The sequence below is a fragment of the Alligator mississippiensis genome, chromosome 11 (assembly GCF_030867095.1).
Source record: "Alligator mississippiensis isolate rAllMis1 chromosome 11, rAllMis1, whole genome shotgun sequence".
NCBI lineage: Eukaryota > Metazoa > Chordata > Crocodylia > Alligatoridae > Alligator > Alligator mississippiensis.
Genome location: NC_081834.1, coordinates 50,778,747 through 50,800,807, shown reverse-complemented (window position 1 = coordinate 50,800,807; position 22,061 = coordinate 50,778,747). Strand labels below are relative to the sequence as shown.

At 48.8% G+C, this 22,061-nt stretch overlaps 1 protein-coding gene across 6 annotated transcripts in view; it reads right to left on the bottom strand.

Annotated features, from left to right (window-relative positions):
• LOC106737721 (butyrophilin subfamily 2 member A2) overlaps positions 1-21,278 on the bottom strand; it is a 47,670-nt gene extending 26,392 nt beyond the window's left edge. For 5 of the 6 annotated variants that reach the window (XM_059715049.1, XM_059715051.1, XM_059715052.1 and 2 more), the window contains exon 1: positions 20,629-21,278. The gene's annotated coding sequence lies outside the window, so the exon portion shown is untranslated. Of the gene's footprint in view, positions 1-20,415 lie in introns of all 6 variants that reach the window. The other variant, XM_059715050.1, reaches the window with a different exon arrangement.
• Positions 21,279-22,061: the final 783 nt, after the last annotated feature.

Below are 22,061 nucleotides of genomic sequence, written 5' to 3'. Positions count from 1 at the left end.
CCTGCTATACAAATACTGTTATGAATCCATATGTGAAGCAAGGGAGAAGGTCTTTAAGAATTGGCTCCAGTTGTAAATGGATGAGTACTTTTCAAAAAGGATATTAGGAATAAAGAAAACCATTGATCAGTAAAGAAGGCTATGTCTTAGAGGTCAAGAAGAAAAAGAATAAAGTGAGAAGTTAAAAAAAATCAAGCTGAGTTAGACATGGCAAAAGACATCAAAATAAATGGCAAAAAACTCTTAAGAGATACAAATTAAGAGAGGACAAGACAAAAAAAAAGAGTGGACTGCTATGCAATGAGAATAGAAAAACGGTTATTTAACGTTTATGTCATGACCTTGCCACAAATGTTAAGATTTGGGTGATGTAATTTTCTGATGATGTAAAATTGGGAACCATTGTCAGAACTGAAAAGAATCAAAAGAACATACAGGAAAAAATGGATGAACCTGAGGGCTGCGGCAATAGCAATGGAATAAAATAAATCTGCACAAAATGCAAGGGCTATGTTCTTGGAAATTTGTAATAAAAAAAATGTGATATACACTGGGAGTTAATAACATGGAAAAGCCTGATAAGGAAATGGACCTACAGCATCATAGTGTATGTGGGCAAAAATCATGATGCTACCACCACATCATTGTAACAACATGCTTCCTTGGTATAGGACATTGCTATGATGATATACCAGATAAAAATAACCAAGTGCCACCAGCATGGCACAGTGCGGGCTGATACTGGACCATCATTTAGTACTTCCAAGAGGAAATGCTAAATGACTGCACAGTAACAATAGAACTGTAAGGGCACATGTAGATGCACCCAGTCTGATGCAAATGTGAAATACTTTGTATCTGTCAAGATGTTTCCAAGGTATTCTTCTGGATCCCTGACCTAGCTTGCCTTCTGAATGTGTGCTCTATCCAAACCTCCAGCTTGTCAGATTGATTTCTTGGCTTCCTGATGTGGCCTATACCTGGATTTTTGTCACTCCTGACCCTGTTTGACTCCTTGTTCCTAAAGTGGCCCCTGACCTCGCTGTCCCAACCTGGCATCTCAGCTTGCCCAGACCACCCATATAATGAAGATCATCTGGCATGGAGCCCACCCCCTGCTGGTGCTCTTAGATCCACCTATTTTGGATGTCACAACTTGGATAAACCCACAGGCTGGTCTGAACCAGCTTTGCCTCTATCTGCCAACTCCTGGAAGCCCAGATATAGCAGTTTCTAACTGATAACTAATCTCTCTAGTCCCAGCTGGTGCACCACCAAGAGAATCATGAGCACTCGTGTGAGGAGGTATGATGGCTGTGGCTCCTGCTGTTGCTCCTCAATTTCCCAAGCAGGCTGTCTTGGGGGCACCATAAACTCCTCTCATCTAGTCATTGACTGAAACACATCGGAAACCTGACCTGCAGAACCCTCAGTTATAACTATTTAATCAAGTTCAGGTCCATGATCAAGTCCCCCTACTCCCAGTCCTAGAAGTCCTATTAGATTCTGGGCAGTAGACAACTTCATTAACAGGTCTGTAGGCCAGATCTTGTGTTTCCCATTACAGTGGCATATAACTCTAGAGGCTACTGAATACACAGATAGTTCCATGTTGCAGTCTCATACAGTGATAAACCATAGCTCTGGATGTAACCATCCATGGATAACATAAAACATGATTTGGGACAATCTATTCCCTCCATTACCCCTTGATTCTGGGCTTTCCCTGGATTGCCTGCTACAATCTGCTGGTCAGGTTAAAAACCTGTAGGTTCATTTTGGCTCCAGCTACTACTGGTGACACTCTTGGAAACTGAGGAGCAGTACACTGACAACCCTGTAGCCATGGATTGGGCACATCATGTGTGTGAGGTCCAAGAGAAATGGAAACACTGTATGGATAAGGTAAAAAAAATCGTACAAGTGACAGCCCAACTGGCATCATCACTAAGGATCTGCCTGTTCACTAGGACAGAAGGTATGGTTGTCATCTGAACACCTCTGCACAGACTGGCCATCACAGAAGCTAAATCACTGATATATTGGCCCCTTCTACATCATTCATCAAATTAATTCAGTAGACTAGATCCTGGTATAATAAAATCCCAGTGTAACAGGGCCCTGATCTTAAGCCCTGTTATGGTCCAGCAAGACTCACTGGACCCACACACACCGGGGGACCTACCAGAAGGTGAGGGACTGGTGGTGGGGCTGAGGGAGATGAGACAACAGCATCTGGGGTGGACATGGTGACCTCCATGCCTGATCCAGGGAGGAGCCAGGTCATGGGACCCCAGAGCTGGCTTCTATTGGTCAGGAGGAGTCTGGTTGGAAGATAAGGCTGTGCAGGCCCTAGAAACTCATCCCTGGAGAGGGGAAGTATGACAAGCCTAGAGCTCGTACATGATGTGTGGAGGTGCAGACTTGACAAAGGGGACAGGGATGCCCAGCTGGAGACAGACTTGCAGCATTGGTGTTCCTGTTAAACCCTGAAGAACCTCCATATGACTGTTGAATCAAGTTAATTGACAAGGAAAGCCTAGAGGGGCAGAGGCTTCTGCCCAGTAAGGTAAAATAAGAAACAGGAACAAAGCAGACATAACAATTAATGTGATGTGGAAGAATTAAAGTAATTGATGAGAATACAATTTATTATTGAAATATATAGAAATCAATTAATTAAGAGTCAATAACTGTATTAATTGATTGGTGTGCTGGCGAATGAAATATATCTAGATGGATTGATAAGCAGGGATCCTGGTTTTCCCTGATAAAAAAATCACAAATTCTCCAATAAAAAATGGCAAATTCTCTAATAACCCCCCCAAATCCATGATTAATTGCTCCCCACAGGACCTCCGGCCCTGCTGGTGCCCCTCATTCCCAACCCACAGCCCCCTGGCCCTCTTTGTGCCTCTCACTGCCCCCCCCCCCCCCAGCCCTCACAGCCTTGCTGGTGCCCCTCACCCCCACACAGCCCCTGCTCCCCAAGCCCTGCCAGAGGGGCTCCCAGCTTCCAGGGATCTGGATCTGAGTTCACAGTCCCCTGCCCCTGCTCCCCCCTGCTGCTTGCTTCAGGCTCGGGGGATGGGGGGCGGCTCCCCACCACCGCACACACTCCCAGGAGGCAGGGGGGACCTGCACCCCCCAGATCTGTACATGGGGCAGGCGCAGGCTGTGCACTTGGTCTCCCACCCTGCTTTCCTCCCCCAGGGCCTCTGCAGCCCAGCAGGCACGACCCAGCATGTCAGGGAAGAGCAGAGCCATGTGGGGTTCTCCCTAACACTGTGAGCTCCCCAGCAGGAGCAATCCAGCATGGCAGGGAACAGCAGAGCTGCATGGAGAAGCTGCTTGCTGCTGCAAGCTCCATGCTGCCCTGCTGCAAGCTCCATGCTGCTGCACTTTCTGTACACAGGGCTGTAGAGAGGGCTGCAGCATGGGGTTGAGCCCCTCAAAGAAGCAGCATGCACAGGGGCCATGTCGCCAGGGCAGCATGGAGCTCACAGAGGCAAGAAGATGCCTGCACAGCTCCACTGTTCCCTGCCATGCCAGATCGTGCCCACTGACTGATTAATGTACAATGTTTAAAATTAATGGACCAGACATGAAGACAGATTTCAGCGTGGGTAAGTTTGGTAATTGATGGGGGAAAAATGAAGGTAAAAAAAGCAGGGTCATTGAATGCTGATAGCTGAGGGCTTGGGTCAAACCAGGGCCATTTATAAAAAGTTCTAGTGGTGATGAACTTATTGGATAATGAAGTAAAGACTTAGTGGGTGCTGAGAACCTATGGGTAAAGGATTATTAACAGTTGTTCCTTGTGAGTGAGAGACCAGAACATCTGGCCAGGCATTGGTAAACACATCACATTTTGTGGTGAGGATGAGACTGAGGGAGATCATGGGCCTGTGCTGGCATAGGTGTGGTAAGGACAGGGTATAGGAGAGGAAGAACCCTGTGAAGAGAACTTGCACCACTACCCCTATTGTTAATGATAACTGGAAGATCTCACCTTCCTTTTTTCTGTGTCTTTAAATTTTCAAACATCAAAGCATGGCAGGAAGTTAATAAGGGTGACATCAAAGCAAAAAAGAGGGATGGGTGAAGGATTTGAGACACCACCGAGGCAACCAGCTCTCACATCCAGTTTAAACACACGGCTCAGAAAAAAAAATCTGGAACAACTGGAAGACAATGTTTATAAAGAAATACTTTTCTTTACAATTAAGGACCTCTTTTTTGGCCAACAGCAACAGGAAATTTTTTTTTTTTTTTTAGGCAAGGAAATACAATGGACATTTTGGGAAAGTGTGTATTAAAATGTTGAACATTTGAGTTATGATATTTGAACAATGAATGTAATTGTTGGCTAACCTTATAGATACCCTGCATTGTAATACATGAATTATGCAGAAGTCTCTCCTGCTATAAGGGGCGGGGGTGTAGCTCTCTATGTTAAGGAAAGCTACGCATCCCTGCAAGCTGATGTTGGCGACCAGGGTGGATGACTGGAGACCCTCTGGGTTAAAATCCATGGGGAACACAGCACAGGGGACACAACCGTGGGAGTCTACAACAGACCTCCCACCAAAGTCAAGAGCTTGACCAGGAGTTCTCCTGGGAACTGGCTGAGGCCACATGCGCCAGGACCATGGTTGTCATGGATGACTTCAACTACCCAAACATCTTGTGGGAGGAGCACTCAGCAAAATCCGAGAGGTTGCAAAGCTTCCTGTCATACATGGATGACCTTTACCTAACTCAAGAAGTCTACAGGCCAACGAGAGGTAAAGTGCTCCTCGACCTGGTCCTGGCTACTGGTATGACCTAATCAACGACCTAGTGATCGATGGGAAGCTGGGTGACAGTGACCACGAGCTGATCACCTTCACCATCTGCCGTAAAGCTGGCAAGTCAGTCAGCAACACTGAAGCCCTTGACTTCAGGAAAGCTGACTTGGACAAGCTCAGGAGGCTTGTCGGTGAGACCCTAAGGCAGGCTTGTCCAACATATGGCCTGCGGGCCGCCATGCAGCCTGCCAAGCCATTTTATCTGGCCCACAGCGGTGACAGCACAGCCGCCGCAGAGCGCAAAGCCGCGGTGGTGCCACGGCGCACGAAGCCACAGTGGCACGGAGCCAGCAGCGAAGGCAAGGCAGGCAGGAAGCATGGAGGGAGCACGGTGAGGCGGGCAGGGAGCGCTGTAGAGTGCAGAGCTGCGGCAGTGAGGCGGACAGAGAGCACAGAAGGAGCGCGGCGAGGCAGGCAGGGAGCGCTGCGGAGCGCAGAGCTGCGGCAGCGGGGCGGGCAGAGAGCACAGAAGGAGCGTGGCAAAGTAGGCAGGGCCGGCCTGCGGGCCCCAGCCGGCAGCGAGGGGAGGGGAGCTGCTTACCCCCACGGGGCCCGGGGAAGCGGCCCCGCATGGGAGGCCAAGCAGCAGCCGCTGGCAGTGCCGGCCCGCACCTGCCTCCTCACTCCCCTGCCCGCTTCAAGCCAGCCCAGCTGCCCTGCCCTGCCCTGCTTCACAGCCAGGCGGCGCCTGCTCCCCCGGTCAGTCTCTCCTCAGGCACTGTCACTCTCCAGGCCCAGCCGCCCACGCGTGAGGCCCCTGAGGGGGCTGCTTCTTACATGCTGCTGGAGACGGGAGGAACCCGGCCAGGTCTGCACTGGTCAGCAGAAGCGGTGGCAGAGCTGTGTGCTGCTCAGGACGGGACAAGCCTGCACTGGTCAGGCCTGAGCAGCGCACGGCTCCACTACCGCTTCTGCTGGCCGATGCAGACCTGGTTGGCCTCCTACCGTCCCCAGCAGCACATGGGAAGCCGGCTTCAGCTGCATGCTGCTTTTCCTGGCCGGTGCCGACCCGGTTCTGCCCAGGTGGGTCCTGCAGAACCATGTCAACCCGGGCATGGCACCAGCAGCAGACTGGGTGGGCCACAGGTTAACCCCAGCCTGGCCCTGCAGCTTCTCCTACACCAGGTCAACCCGGTTGTAGCCAAGCGGCTCCTGCAGCACCATGTCAACCCGGGCTTGCATGCCATGTCAACCAGCACCATGTCAACCCCTGCAATGTCACTGGTGTCAAAGGTCATGTGACATCACTTCCTGATATGATACCACTTCCTGTGACATCTTTGAATATAGCTCGCCGGCCCACTGGGTAACAAAAAGTTCATAATCCAGCCCCACATTCAAAAAGGTTGGACACCCCTGCCCTAAGGAGCCATGACCCCAGGGGGAGCGGAGTTCAGGAAGAGTGGGTGCTTCTCAAGGGAGTGATCTTCAATGCACAAACTAATTCTATTCCATCTCGGAGGAAAGGCAGCAAAAGGGCACAGCAGCCCCCCTGGCTCTCCAGGGATCTAGCAGACTGCCTGAGACTAAAAAGAAAGGCCTACAAAGGATAGAGGATGGGATTCACCTCCAAGGAGGAATATTCTGCACTGGTCCGGTCCTGTAGGGAGCAAACCAGGAAAGCCAAGGCTGCAACTGAACTCCAAGTAGCTTTGAGTATTGAAGGACAATAAAAAGTCCTTTTTCAGATATGTGGGGAGCCGAAGGAAAAGCAAGGCAACGTTGGACCCCTGCTGAACCAGATGGGACAACTGACAACTGACGCCCAGGAAAAAGCCAACCTATTAAATGGGTACTTTGCGTCGGTCTTTCATCAGTCCCATGGGATGCCCATACCCACTATGGGACAGGGATGTTTGGGTGAGGGAGATCCCTTGCCCTCCATCAACGCTGACCTCATGAAGGAACACATGGAGAGGCTGGATACCTTCAAGTCAGCCGGCCCTGACAATCTACACCCCAGGGTACTCAAGGAGCTGGCGAGCATCATAGCCCAGCCTCTAGCGCGGATCTTTGAAAACTCCTGGCACTCTGGTGTAGTGCTCGAAAACTGGAAGAAGGCCAATGTGGTGCCTATCTTCAAGAAAGGGAGGAAAGTGGATCCGGCAAACTATAGGCCCATCAGCCTGACCTCTATCCCGGGGAAGGTCTTAGAAACATTTATTAAAGAGGCCATCCTTCATGGACTGGCCAACGCCAACATCCTGAGGGATAGCTAGCATGGGTTTGTTGCGGGTAGGTCTTGCTTGACCAGTCTCATTTCCTTCTACAACCAGGTGACCTATCACCTGGACAAGGGAGAAGAAATTGATCTCCTATATCTTGACTTCAAAAAAGCCTTCGATCTGGTATCCCATGATCACCTCTTGGCAAAACTGGCCAATTGTGGCCTTGGGTCCACCACAATCCGCTGGCTGGGAAACTGGCTCCGTGGTCGGACCCAGAGGGTAGTAATTGATGGAAGTCAATCATCATGGTGCCCTGTGACCAGTGGGGTCCCCCAAGGCTCTGTCCTTGGACCCATACTGTTCAACATCTTCATTAATGATGCGGACATTGGAGTCAGAAGCAGACTGGCCAAGTTCACCGATGACACCAAACTTTGGGGCAAAGCACCCACACCTAAAGACAGGAGGGTGATCCACGCTGACCTGGACAGGCTCAGCAAATGGGCAGATGAGAACCTGATGGTGTTTAACATTGAAAAATGCAAGGTTCTCCACCTTTGGAGGAAAAATGTGCAGCATCCTTATAGGCTCGGCAGTGCTACACTGGCTAGCACTACAGAAGAAAGCGACTTGGGGGTCATCATTGACCACAAGATTAACATGAGCCTTCAATGCGATGCTGCAGCTAGTAAAGCGACCAAAATGCTGGCTTGCATCCATAGATGCTTCTCAAGCAAATCCCGGGACGTCATTATTTCCTTGTACGCGACCTTGGTGAGGCAGCAACTGGAGTACTGCATCCAGTTTTGGGCTCCACAATTCAAGAAGGATGTGAAGAAGCTTGAGAGAGTCCAGAGAAGAGCCATGCACATTATCAGAGGTCAGGAAAACAGACCTTATGACGACAGGCTGAGAGCTATGGGGCTCTTTAGCCTGGAAAAGCGCAGGCTCAGGGGTGATCTGATGGCCATCTACAAGTTTATCAGGGGTGACCACCAGCATCTGGGGGAACGTTTATTCACCAGAGCACCCCAAGGGATGATGAGGTCGAACAGTTATAAACTACCGCAAGACCATTTCAGGCTGGATATAAGGAAGAATTTCTTTACTGTCTGAGCCCCCAAGGCTGGAATAGCCTGCCACTGGAGGTGGTTCAAGCACCTACATTGAATACCGTTCAAGAGTAAATTGGATGCTTATCTTGCTGGGATCCTATGACCCCAGCTGACTTCCTGCCCTTCGGGCAGGGGGCTGGACTCGATGATCTTCTGAGGTCCGTTCCAGCCCTAATGTCTATGAAATCTATGAAATTTGTAGGCACACTCTCACTGTTGATATAGTTTGAAAATCAAAAATCTGAAGTCCATACAAAGATAATACCTACAAAAGGCACTGACCTGCTATGTTCAGATCCAACACAATTGCGTAGTTACTGGTGCCTTCATGAACAAAACAGTAGTATTGTCCTTCATCAGAATACTCAGTATTAAAAATCTTCAAGGAAACATTCCCATCCACAATACCATCTTTCAACAGCTCTGTCCTTCCCTGATATGCTGGCATCTGTTGTTCATACCAATCTCACCCATCATGGAATAGATGCAAATAATTTTCAAAGCTATATCTGATCCATCTCACTTCCATATTCTCAGTGCTCATCCTGGAGTGCAGGTGGCAGGGTAACATGATGTACTGTCCCACAATAGCAGTGATTGGTTGATCCAATCCAATTGCAGTACTCTGAACTGGGCTGTTACATGTGCCAAAACAGAACTATACTAAGCTCAGAGAGACAATGAGAATTTCCAACATAATCACCAAGATTAGAAAATTGAACAGGCAAAAAATTAAGCAACTGAAAGCACAGTCAGAATATAGGAAGTGTCAAGCTACTTTAGCAACACATGTGCCTGAAAGCACCACCTACAAGTTATATCACAAGGAGTGCTTGTAAGTGGGTGGAATGCCTTAATTATTTTAAACACATAAAGTTAACATTTTTCATCGGGAATGTTTTGAACTATTCAGGACACAAGAAGTGTCATGACATTTCATTCCAGTTTTTGATAAAAGTGAATGCTAAAATATAGAAATTTCCAAATGGAGACAGGTTTTACTGATCAGGCCTATCCTTCAGTTGTCTTTGATAGAACAGTGGGATAAATATAGAACAAGGACTGAAAGACAGGGTTCAAATACTATAGTGACAGCTGTCACCTGTTAGGATTAAAGCATAGTCCTCTAGGGATTGCTTTATTGTCAGACTCACCCGCCACCCTGGGAATGTTAGAATGTTTTGAGCAACCTGGGAGGACTGGGAGGCGTGGAAGTCACTGTAAACTCTGTATTCAGTATCTAATATAATAAAGGGCTTAACCTGTCTGTCTGTCTGTCTGTCCATAATGATTTTTGCCCAACTGTGTGTGCACTGCCCTGCACTGCCCTCCCCTGCAGCCCCTATACTTGCAGGGTCACTGCTCTTGGAGGAGCCAGAGTCCCAGGGCAGGCTGAGCAACACATGTGCTGCCTGGGGCTTGGGCTGGGCTTGGTACCTCCTAGAACCTCCCCTTATGGTGCATCTGCTCCCACAAGCAGTGCTGGAGCTGCAGGGAGAGGTGCCTGTGGCAGAAGGGCTGGGGCTTTCCTGGAGCATCTCCATGGAGGACAACTTCTTCTCTCCCCTTCATGCTGCTTGGAGCATGTCCCAGCTCCTGGGGTCAGTGCAGCCAAAGGAGCTCCTCACTGCTCACTTCCCGCTCTGCACTCAGAGCTCCTCACACGTTCACAGCGGCTGAAGCCCAGGGTGATTCCTTTTGGCTAAGCAGTCATTGAGATGTGGCCACCTGCTCCCCACCCCAGGAGTCCTGGCCTGCTTCCAGGAAGAGCCAGGTGAAGAGAGCAGCCTGTGTGACCTAAGGGGAACCCCACGTGTGGGGCCAGGGTGGGGCATCCAGAGCTGGCTAGGTGTTAGGCTGGACTAGTCTCTGCCAAGCTCCTGCCAGCAGTACACAGGGGCTGTGGAGGAGCTGGGTCTCAAACACAGCTGGTCTCAGCCCCAGGGCAAAGGGCTGCTTCCCCATTTGCCTCTGCTAGCCCACATGGACCTTGCCCCCTCCCATCCAGGCTCCTCTAGCCCAGCCTTGTACTGGTCCTCAGCTGGAGTTGCTAAGCGTCCCATGGAGCCTGAAGCCACTGATCCTGCAGGGACATAAGTGCCTGCACCTCTCTTTCCCAGTGGTGCCAGTCCTGCCCCACTCCTTGCAACACTCACCACACGGGGCCCTGGGCAGGGCAGGTGATGGTGACAAGCAGGGCAGCCAGCTTGCAGGGGATGAGGGGCTCCTTTGTCTACACTGACCCCAGAACTGGGACAGGCTCTGAGCAGTGTGGTGGGGAGGGAAGAAATTGTAGTCCAGCGAAATGCTCTGGGAAAGCCCCAGCCCTTGCGTCACAGCTGCCTCCCCCTGCGGCTCTGACAGCACTTGTGGGAGCAGCTGTGACTTGAGGGTAGGCTCCAGGCAGTAGTGAGCTTTTCCCCAGCCTCAGGCAGGGCCTGCACTGCTTATCCCATTCCAGGGCTGCAGATTCTCTGAGCATGGCAGCTCTGCCAAGCACAGGGGATGCAGGAGAGGGTAGTGCTTGGGAGGACCAAGTGGGAGGCAGGACTTGTCTGGCTGGAGGCTGCAAGGAAAGCCGATATGTGAGGGGATGTGGGATTTGATGCCCTGGCACTCCTCAGGGAAGTGCTGGTGGAGGGAGGGAAGAGAGGGAGCAGCAGGGTGTTTGGGAAATGGGCAACAGCAGTGCCACCCCACGGGGAAACCAAACCCCAGACCCCCCCCCCACCCCGAGGCCGGATATCAGGACCATCCAAAGTCATGGCAGGTGAGTTTGGGGGATACCCCGAAGGTAATCGAGGAACCTCTGGGGTCTTCATGAGGTTCCTTAGCAAGCAAGGTCAGCTGCTCGGGCAAAGGCGGTGCAGGATCGAATCATCAAGTGGAGACAGGCACATGGGGAATACTTGGTAAAAAAAACTGCTCTTCCCCTCCTTGTCAGTCTAGATGGCCAAATGGAAATAGAATGTCACCCTACTATGTATAAGTAATTGATGCATCTATATTATAGCCATATAGCATATAACTGTAATTTAATCAGGAAAAACAATGCATTCCCCCTGATAATATCTAGTTATAAAACTTCTCAGAAAGTCTTCTTCACAGATTTCACCAGATTCTCAAAAAGCACTAAGGGTGTACAATATTAATTTGCTTCATGTTACCATTACTTTGACACCTCTCCAGTAACATATGTGTTCATGCTGTGACTATATATGGATGGCATATTTTATCCAAGTTAAGTTTAGCTGCATTTGTAGCAGTTTCAGCTCTGGGTTCTGTTCCTTCCTCACAGTAGTTGAATATCCCTTTTTGGATATTCAACAGGATATTCTCTGCAGTCTCTCAGATTACTCTGTAAGTCCCCAGATTCCCTCCCCCCCAATGTACAAACTACCTGGGATACTGAAATTAGAATATGGAGGAAGAACTACAGGGCAAAGCAGAAGAAATAAGAAAACCCTGAATGCAGAAAAACAATCCTCAGTATTCTGGGAGTTTTTTCTGGGTCTGTATGACACAACAGTTGCTCAAATGTAAGCATATGAACTCATTCATAGACAGCCTAATGCTGTGACTGTTCCAAAGATTTTACTTGGAGGTATGTAGATATTATGTTTGTGATGGGATTCAGTAAGCATGAGCCTGCATTGAACTACATCAAGAGAGAAATGTGCCTAATGCCACATTTCTGATGTCATTTTAACATTCATCTTTTGTCTCAGCTTGGCTCTTATCTAACAGCAGAACTGGGCTGGCCTGCAACCTTTGGACTCACAGCAATTTAAAAAAGCAATCAACACTACAAACTCCAGTTTTCAATCCAAAGATGATTCATTCCCCAGCCAGTAACTGATATAAAGCTCCTGTGCTATACAGCCTGGTGCTGATTACAGGTGCAATAGGGCTTTTGTCCCTTATGGGATGATGCCATCTTCTTTTGTTTTATAGGGGAAAGGTGGTCATATATTACCTCTTCTTAACTCCTCCCAGTTAAAAAGATCTTTCCTGCCATGACTTTAAAGTTCAATTATGATTTGTTTCATTACTTTCTTTGGTTGTATGGGAGGATGTTCCAAACAAAAGAAACACATAAACAGGAAAAAAAAAGCCTCTGTAAAGCACAGCACCACGACACGTGGCTATTGAGAAATATGGGACTCCACCATCCCCTACACCCCTTCCTCACACCACCTTGACCCTGCAGATCCTTTCAGGTGAAAAACAGAGTTCAAGAAACAAAGAAAAATAAAAATAAGCAGGTCCTCACCATTTTTGTGGCTTCAATAAACTTCTTGTTTCCTTGCCATTTATTTCAAACAGTTTTTACCTCATTGTGATTCTTTTATCCCATTCCCTGACGGTGGTATATTCCCAGGCTTTGGTCTTCCAACCTCTATTTCCCTCACTGGGTCTGGTCCCATGTTGTTGTTTTGTGGGTTTTTTGGGGGTTTTTTGTTTGTTTGTTTGTTTGTTTTTTAGAGTTGCTGTGTTCCTCTGCATATGGCTCTCCCCTTCCTTTCACTGCAGGGGTTCCACATGTGTGATATGCCCTTCCTCTTCTTTCCTCAGTTGGGGATCTCCAAGGTCATTCCATCCCTCTGCCCCAGTTTTCCCTTGCCAGCTCCCAATCCTTCTCCCTCTTACACCTGGGTCATCTCTGTAAAGCTCAGGTAGGCTCCTGACCTGCACCCTTACATGCGGCTGATCCTTAGTGAGTAGTCAACCAGCACCTAGAGATTTGACATCACTTTAATGGATGAGTTCTGTACAGATTTAATAACATGAAAGGACAGTGTCCCAAATAGTCCTTCCACATGATGCCTCATTTGCATCCAGTATCACTCTTGTCTTTCCTGGCTTTTGCTTGGGCTAGATGCTCCTCATCCAAGACTCCTGTCAGAACTATATTTGCTCAGATAAGCTCTTTCCCTGATTTTTCTTTCTTCCAGAGTGGAAAAGAGTTGTGATATGTCCAGGTAATGAAAGCTAATATTGAATCAATGGTCAGTACTCTTTCCTTGCGTCTTGGGTTCCTTTTTGCCTTTCCAGTTAAATTCTTAGGCTCACTAAGAGTTTGTGGCAGGATGTGCTTTTTACTGAGGTCAAAGGGCTCTACAACTCCTATGGCCAGATTTTGTGGAGGAACATAGAAGTCCTCACCACACACACATCACATTCTACTTCCCCTGGTGAGGGGAAAACTAGCAGTGTGGTGAGCACAGCTATCAATTATACCAGTAGAGTGAGCCAGCACATTGATCATCACAGCTGGATGCTGGAGTTAGATCATTGGAAACATCAAATAGTGCAAGCTATACCAGAGGGGAAAAAAAACCCAATGCTGTATAAGCTCATTCGATTAAGGAATTAGAGCAAGCACTGAAACTGGGATCCCATTAATTAACTGCTGTTCTCCTCTCCCTTCCCCTGGATTAAACTTCAGATCAAATAGAAAACAGAGAAGCTAAACTTGAGGGTGTGAGAGAGTTTTCATCATGTTACACACTAAATTAGATACATTTGCAGATTTAGGTGTCTCCTGTTGCATGCTGTTATGAGAATCGTCTTTGAGGAAGTTTCATGACGCAACAAGCGCCTGAGACAACATGAGATTTGTCCTCCCAACTCACTGATTACCAGGGATCCAATAAAAAAAAAATCACAAATTCTCTGCTAAAAAACAAAAAATCTGTGATTAAAATTAAAGGTCCCCCCCATAGCCCATCCAGCCCTGCTAGTGACCCTCACTCCCCACCCACAGCCCCCACAGCCTTGCTGCTGCCCATTGCCCCGACCCACAGCCACTGCTCCCCCAGCCCTGCTAGAGGGAGTTCCCATCTAGCAGGGTTAGACTGGATTGTACCCCCTGCCCCTGCTCCCCCCCCCCCACTACTGTGGGCTTGGGTGGGGCAGCTCCCTGCTGCTGTGTGCACTCCCAAGGGGCAGGGGGGACCTGCATCCCCTAGATCTGTACCTGGGGCAGGTGCACACTGAGGCTGCTGGCCAGGGTGGGGCTTGGGGCCCAGGGCCACAATGCATGGCTGCAGGGCTCCAGTGGGGAGCAGGATGGGGCCATGGGTGACTCATCTGGGGGCGGGCTGGCTCCCTGCTAGCACCCACAGTTCTGGGGGGAGGGCAGACCCGCACCTCCCAGATCTGTACCTGGGGCAGGTGCAAGCTGCAGGCTCAAGGTCCAACCCTGCTTCCCTGCCTTGGAGCCCAGCCGGTGTGACCCAGCACGGCTGGGGACAGCAGGGCTGCACAGAGATTCCTTGCTGCTGCGAGCTCCCCCTGCTGCCCTGGTGACATGTGTCCAGAGCCTGCCGCTGTTATGAGGGGAGTAGCCCCACCCCACTGCCCTCAGTGCAGCATCACACACAGGTGTGTTGCCAGGGCAGTGCGGGGGTGAGGGGGTGAGAAGCAGTGAGGTGGTTCTTTGTGCAGCTCCTCTCCTACCTGCAGTGTTGGGTTGTGGGGGCAGGGGAAGCAGGGTGGTAGGGAACAGCAGCGAGGAGCCACTGTTCCCTGCTGCCCTCCTTCCCTCTGTCACAACCTGGTGTGGCTGGGGACAGAGAAGCCGTGAGGGCATCTCTTAGCGGCTGCTCATCCCATGCTGCCCTGGTGACATGACTCCTGCACACGGGGCTGCACTGAGGGAAGCGGCACAGGGCTTTGCCAGTCGAGGCAGAGGCAGGTGCAGGAGGCATGTCACCAGGGCAACAGTGGAGGAGGCGGGTGGTGAGCAGATCCCTGTGTGGTCGTGTTGTTCCCAGACACGCCAGGTCATGCCTGCAGAGCTGCAGAGGCCCTGCAAGAGGGAAGCAGGCCAGGAGCTTGAGCCTGCAGCATGCCCCCTGCACAGATTTGGGGGGCATAGGTCCCCACTGCCCCCTGAGAGTGAAAGCGGTTGAGCTAATAGCACTGCTGGCTGTCCAAATGCTGCCGGGTGGGCACTCCACGTCATTTACCAGCACCTCCCTGCTCCTTCAGCCCCCAGCCAGCCCCACTTACCTAATCTTACAGGCTCCAGAAGGAAAATGAGCCAGAGGTAAGCCTTGGGACTGACTAAAAGCATCAGGCCCTGCCCTTCCCCCTCTCCCTCTGGGTGCCCCTCTGGGCAGGACTGGGAGTTTCCCCACCTCTTTTGTAATCAGGTTGTGCAGGCTGGAATGCCGCCAGCCTGCAGAGGTCTTAGCAAAAGGGGGAAATCCGCATTTTCTCCGATAAAAATGGGAAATCTGTGGTTTTCTCCATTTTTCCGTGGGAAATGGAAAACCCGGATCCCTGTTGATTACAGACACATTTCACTTGCTAGAACTTAAGATCGTTATACTCTGTGACAGCAGAGGCAGAAAAACATAGTTTAGTGTCATCTTTGAGCCCTTGTACATGTGACAAGGGTTTACTCCTTCAGGGTTGCATTCTATGCCCTCTAAATTGAAACAGATCTCAATTGTGATGGCATAGTGATGCATAATTTTTCCATCACTGTTTAGATATCACGGGCCGTAAATCTCATGAAATACTCAGCGTGGTATTCAAAGTAAATTGCTGCAGGGCGTGCTGCATAACAATCCGCCCTGCTGATCTCTTTGTATTAAATTACAGCAGGGGGCACCGCACACTGCTAACCTCTGGAACAGACTGGTGATATCTACAGTTCACAGATCGTTGATACATACAGATGACCAAAAGTGGTACGATTTCCTTAATTTAATTAATTGTCATGTCATTAATGACCTACCCAGGGCTGCAGATAATACAGGTTAGCAGAACAATGAATAGACCCACAATGAAGTGTGACCCCACCCATTAAATTGGATCTATTCAAACAATCACTAGTGTGCTAATTAGGGATGGAGATTAGTTTATGAAGATGAAAATTCATTTAAATCATCAAAAATGTGCATACATGTAAAATGTGATGCCATTAAGCCATACAAAAGGGCAGTTTTCGTCATGTGTACAACAGTCCCTTAGAAACAATAAAGATATCAGCAAGGATACACATTGATATATAGCAAAGCCTCACTTTCAGGGAATTAATAACACTGCGCTGATGCTAATACAGGTCAGGTGGGTTTGCCTGCTACCGTACCTATGATAGATGGCACTACCTGCAACTGTTAACTAGGGCTGTGCAAAATTATCCAGCTGTTTCGTTTCAATGCTGTTTCAACTCATTTGGAGCTCGAAACAGTGAAATCAAAACAAAATGAACGGCTTCGAAACAGCCTTAAAACAAACGAAGGCAGACGAAATATTTCGAAAGTTCCAAAATGTTTCAAGTTTCAAAGCTGAAGCTAGACTTGCTTGCAGGGAAACAGAAAGTAAGGAGAGGGAGGGGGAAGAGCAGGAGAAGGACTGCTCTGATACTGACTGTGTAGCTGGCCAGTGACTGTGATCCTTCCCTCAGGTCCCTTCCAATCCCAGTGCTCTTTGGGGGGAGGAGGGGGGGCGGGGATGGCAAAACAGCATAACAAGCAGCACTGTTTAAACTAGGCTGCTTTCTGCCTTGGGGTCAGTTACTTGGTGCAGGCGTGGCTCATTGGGCAGGGTGAGCTCACCTGTGGGTTCATGGTCACCAATAATGGGACTAATATGGCCAAGATCGTCTGTGATGTCAACTTTGTTGGCATCCGCTGTGTGGCACATAAGTTCCACCTGATTGTCAGGGATGCCCTGGAGGGGGACAGGGCTGCCAGTGATGACACCAGCCAGCACCACCAGCAAGCTCATTTCCAAATGCAGGAAGTTGGCAGGCTACTTCCACTGAAGCATCAAGGGGAGCAAGATGCTGCAGGACAAACAGGCAGAGCTGAACATCCCGCAGCACAAAATCATGCAGGTTGTGGAGATCCGGTGGAACTCCACATACCTGATGCTCGAGAGGCTGGTGGAGTAACACAAGGCCATCCATGAGATGGCCTTGGTTGGGGAGATTGGGATCAGCAGCCCCCTTAACAGAGCTGAGTGGGATACCACCTCTCAGATCCTGGTGGTCCTCTAGCCCTTCCTCGATGCCACTGAGACACTAAGCACTGGTGATGCCCTCCTTAGCTAGGTGATCCCCATACTGAGGGAACTTCAGAACCAAATGCAGAGCTTCCAGGGGATCAAAGTTCCTGCCTGGGGTAAGCCACTGTCACCAGATGTGCAGGCACTGGTGAGGCAGCTGAAGGAGGACATGAGGAAACAGCTTGATCCCTTGTGGTCCAGTACAGTCATGTGTGAAAAGTAGTTTTTAAATTCCCTTTGAGGATCAGGCCTAAGAGACTGGAGACAGGTGGTGCTCTCTTCTGGTCTTTGATAGCAGCTGAACCTCGCTAATCTCATCACCAGAAGCCAATTTCCTACAGCCCAAAACACACCAAATGGATCCAGACCATGCCATTACAAGACATGCAAAACCTGCCAAAAATATCTCCAATATGGAGATATCTTTACAATACAGTACATATCTCCATCAGGACACCAAGTGCCCTGATGGAAAATATGTAGAAGACACCAAGCAACAACTGTGCACCAGAATGAGTACACACCAAAAATCTATCAGGTAAATTTGAAAAGCTGGTGAAAAGTCTCTATATTTGTATGCAGTCACTCTTCCTGCTCTCCAGTGCCTGGCAGAACAGCAACATACAGGTCTTACAGATTGGGTGTCAACTGGCAGGCTCACACTCAAAACCCGACCCTTGGGTCAAGCAGGGACCTGCCCAGATTTCTTTAAGAGGCTCCCTTGGTGGTGGGGATGTGTTTTAGGATGATTCCAAAAGGGATTTGCCCCATGATCCCAGCCTAAAAGCAGCTCCTTATTGGAAGTAATGTAAATAGCACATGGGGCTGGGGAGTCAGTTGGCAGCCTGGCACACACAAACTTCACTGTAGGGCTAACTGCTCAGCGATCTCTGGGAGAGTCCCCCAGTGGCAGAGAGGCACTCTGTGGGGTGTCCTAGAAAGGATTGCCAGCTGTAATCCCAGGCCAAAAGTCAGTTCCTTATTCAAGATCATTTACTTAGTACAGTGAGCCTGGGGGGCTGCCAATTAGCTGCCTGGCACAGCTAAACTGCACTTTGGGCCTGGCAAAGTTGGTCAGGGATCTTCGGAAGAGTTTCCTGGTGCCACAGAGTCATAGTGTGGGGTGGCCCAAAAATGATTTCAATCTGTAATCCCAGCCCAACAGCCACTTCTTTATTCAAGCCCATATACTTAGCACAGTGGCTGGGGGGCTCTCAACTGGCATGCTTTGGGCTGGGTAAGACTCTCATCAGGGATGTCTGGGAGAGTCCCTTGGTGGCACGGAGGCGTTGCATGGGATGGCCTAGAAAGGATTTACAGCAGTAATCCTAGCCCAAAATTCAGTTCCTTATTTGAGATATTATACTTCGTACAGTAGCTGGCAGGCTGGCAGTTGGCAGCCTGGCATAGCCAACCTGCATTTTGAACTGGGCAAGACTGTGGTCAAGGATCTCCTGGAGAGTCTCCCAGTGGTACAGAGGCAAGGTGTGGAGTGTCCCAAAAAGGATTTACATCTGTATTCCCGGACCAAAAGCCAGTTCTTTATTCAAGCCCATATATTTAGTATAGTGGCTGGAGGGCTGTTGGTTAGCACCCTGGCACGGCCAAGCCGTGCTTTAAGCCAGGCAAGACTCTCATCAGAGATGTCCAGGAGAGTCCTTTGGTGGCACAGAGGCATGGTGTGGGGTGGCCGAGAAAGGATTTACAGCCATAATCCAAGCCCAAAAAACTTCCTTATTCAAACCCATTTACTTAGTACAATTGGCACGAATGACTGATGCCTCCCAGGACCAGGAGGACACCATTTGTAGAAGACTGCACTCAGGGGTCTTTGGGACTGTCCCCTGATGGCAACAACAAGCAGTCTTGGGTCACCGAAGAAGTATTTTGCCCCGTAATCCCATCCTAATCTGCTCTTCATATAGGGCTCTGGACTCGATGCAGGATATTATTTTACATATTAATTAGTATTAATACATAGCTGATGACAGTCTCTCTCTTTAGAATGTGTAATTCATGGATGATAAACTAGTATTGGGTATAGATTAGCTTTGAAAAAGGAACCAGGAAGAAGAAACTGGGAATAAGGAACCAACTTCAGCCTCATCTGCCAGATTAGACTTCTCATGATATTGTGAGCTAAAGTCTGTCACTCCACCTAAGACACCTGCATGTCTCCCAAGTGTTGGATAAAATAGATGCTTAGACCTAGTTAAAATGCTGGAAAAAATTCATTTATAAAAGTATCAAATATGTAAAGAAAAGCTGATTTTCTGAACCAAGCACTAGAGGCAAGGTCTTGCTGTATAATGTATTAGGCCCTGCACAGGAAGTGCCTAGAAGAATGAAACCCCCAAGCACTAATCAGGCTGGACCTAGTCAAGAGGACACCGAACAAGACAAGACAATCCAAGGGGACTAAACAATTTCAATTAATATTACACCAAAAAGTAGAACGTGAAAGCAGTTTAGTGACTAAAAGCATACATTGACTATACATGTTCAATATTTTGATCTGTTAGTTAATTCAGAATCAAAAAATGTATTAAAAAACCCTAAGTATTAGGTTGTGATCAGATTACTCAAGGAATAGAGTATGCATAAAAGATGCATAATTTAGAAAGTCTTCAGATTCTAAAGACTTTGCACCTCTCCCCTTTCTCAATCAGCTAACCACCTGGCTGACAGAGAATAAAGGTAATTCTATAAGAAAGGCAAGGGGTTTTATGCAATACCTTTTACTGGACTGATTGTATAGCTGGAAGAGATGTTGGATAAGGTTTTGGGCACTGAGCACTTTTCTTCAGGTCTGAGAAAGAAGCAGGACACTATCTTAGCTAAAGAACTGGAAAAATGGTTTGTGTTTAAGTCCCTAGCACAGAACAGGGATCTCTCTCTCTCTTACTTAATCCTCTTCCATCCATTCTTACAAGAGGTTTAGGAGTGGAGAGAAATATGCCAAAAATTAAAAATATACATGTATTTTGATTTCATATGTGATGATCCTAAGAATTCTTTTGTAAGAAAATCCAAAAAAAAGGTCAAGTGAATTACAATCCAGCTTCTTTAAAATATGTTATGAAAAATAATTCCTTTTTATTTTACCCAAGTCTGAGATTTTATAATACCTCCTAGTACTGCTAGTTACCCTCCCACAGCTCCCTGGCCACTTCTTTCCCAGCACACCCCGGTGATTTCACAAGGTGCAGTTTTCTTTTTCTACTGTTTTTACAAAAAGTTTTTCCTTCTGATACTTACAAAAGAAAACGGCACAACTCTGCCTGCAGCAACTGGATGTGGAGCAGGAAGCCATCGTTACCAGCCGTCTCCCTTTGATGTGGTTGAGGGTACGATCAAATCCAGTGGTTTAAAACACAGCAAAGCACCAAAAGAAACCAACCGATAATGGGACATTTCTATGGAAATGATCAGCAGTGTATTTTGAATCCAATTCATTTGAAGTTCACCCACCTGGTAGCAACATCTGAGAGAGCTTTCAACCCTCAGCGCCCATCGGCCCCTTCAAACGGCGTCTGCTGTTTTTGTCAAGGTCACTGATTGTTTAAACAAATCTCTAGCTCAGTTGAGTGTGGCTGCAAAGCAGCCGATCGCAGCCTTTCCGGCTCCGTTGCAAAGGGCTACTCTTTCGTTTCCCCCTCAGGCTGATGGGCGTCCCTTCGTCTCGCAGCGTGTGTCAGGCTGGAAAACGAAAGCAGCGGGGACAGCAAACCTGGAGCAGTTTCGACTCTCAGCGCACGAGCTGCTGCAAGAAACAGCCGCCTTCCTTTCTGGTCTCCAAGTAGCGAGTCCCCAGGACACCAGACGCCGTGCTCGTGCCTTGTAACGAGCAGAACAAAAGCTGGCAAGGAGTCCGGGCGTCCTGGGCTTACTGCGGGGGGCGGGGGAGCGCGTAGCGGTGCTGCCGGCAGTGCGGAGGCTGGGTGCAGCACACCGGGGCGCACGCAGCGCAGCTGGAGCGAAGCGGCGGGGCAGCAGGCACCTGGAAACCGCTTGCCATGGAAACGCCGGGCTTTGGGGTTTTACAGGACATCTTTACAGTCCCCGCAAACCTCCGCCCCGCCGCAAACCTACTGGGAATAAAACACTGGCTCCAGCTCGGAGCCGGCAGGGACGGGGGCTGGGAGAGGGCCCACGGCTAAGCGGGGGGGGGGCACCCCTTCTCTCTGCAGATGATTAGCTAAGAGGGCTGTCCCTCCACGCTCTCAGCCAATCAGCAACGACAGGCGCGACATCGTCACTCCCCTGTTCGTTTTCCTACAGGAAAAGTGGATAAAAGTGCCCTTACATTGCAGATAAATCATTTATTAGAAATAATAATAATCATTGATTAGAAATCATCTCCTTCACCTACTCTACTCCAAAAGAGACCAGCTCAGGAAGGAAATCACCACATAATACAACAACTTAAAAGACAGAAATCCAATCCTGTTCCCTAACAATATACAGCGGATACAAAGAGACTGCGAAAAACTTCCTACAGCATTCACCCTACATAGAAAGAAGAAATGGAACAAAGTACTCCAAGAACAAGCTCCCCAGCCACAAAACAACCATCGGAGGAACAACACCAACACCGTCCAACCTCAGACTGGGTGAAACTGCAAGCAGCAACCAACCCACAAATATTACCAATGTCTCCTCACGCACGCTGAGCAACACTGAAAAATCTGTCCTTTCTAAAGGCCTAAATTTCTGTCCAGAAAAATACCCCAATAAAACCCTTCAATGTGGAGAACTAGAAGTATTCTTCCAACGCCTCCACCTGAAGGAATATTTCCACGACCAAACTGAGCCCGCTCCCAACATCAACTCATCCTCTGACAACATTCAGGAAAAGATCAACGCCAAAAAGCCCTCAAAAAATCAGATTGGACACCTCGCAT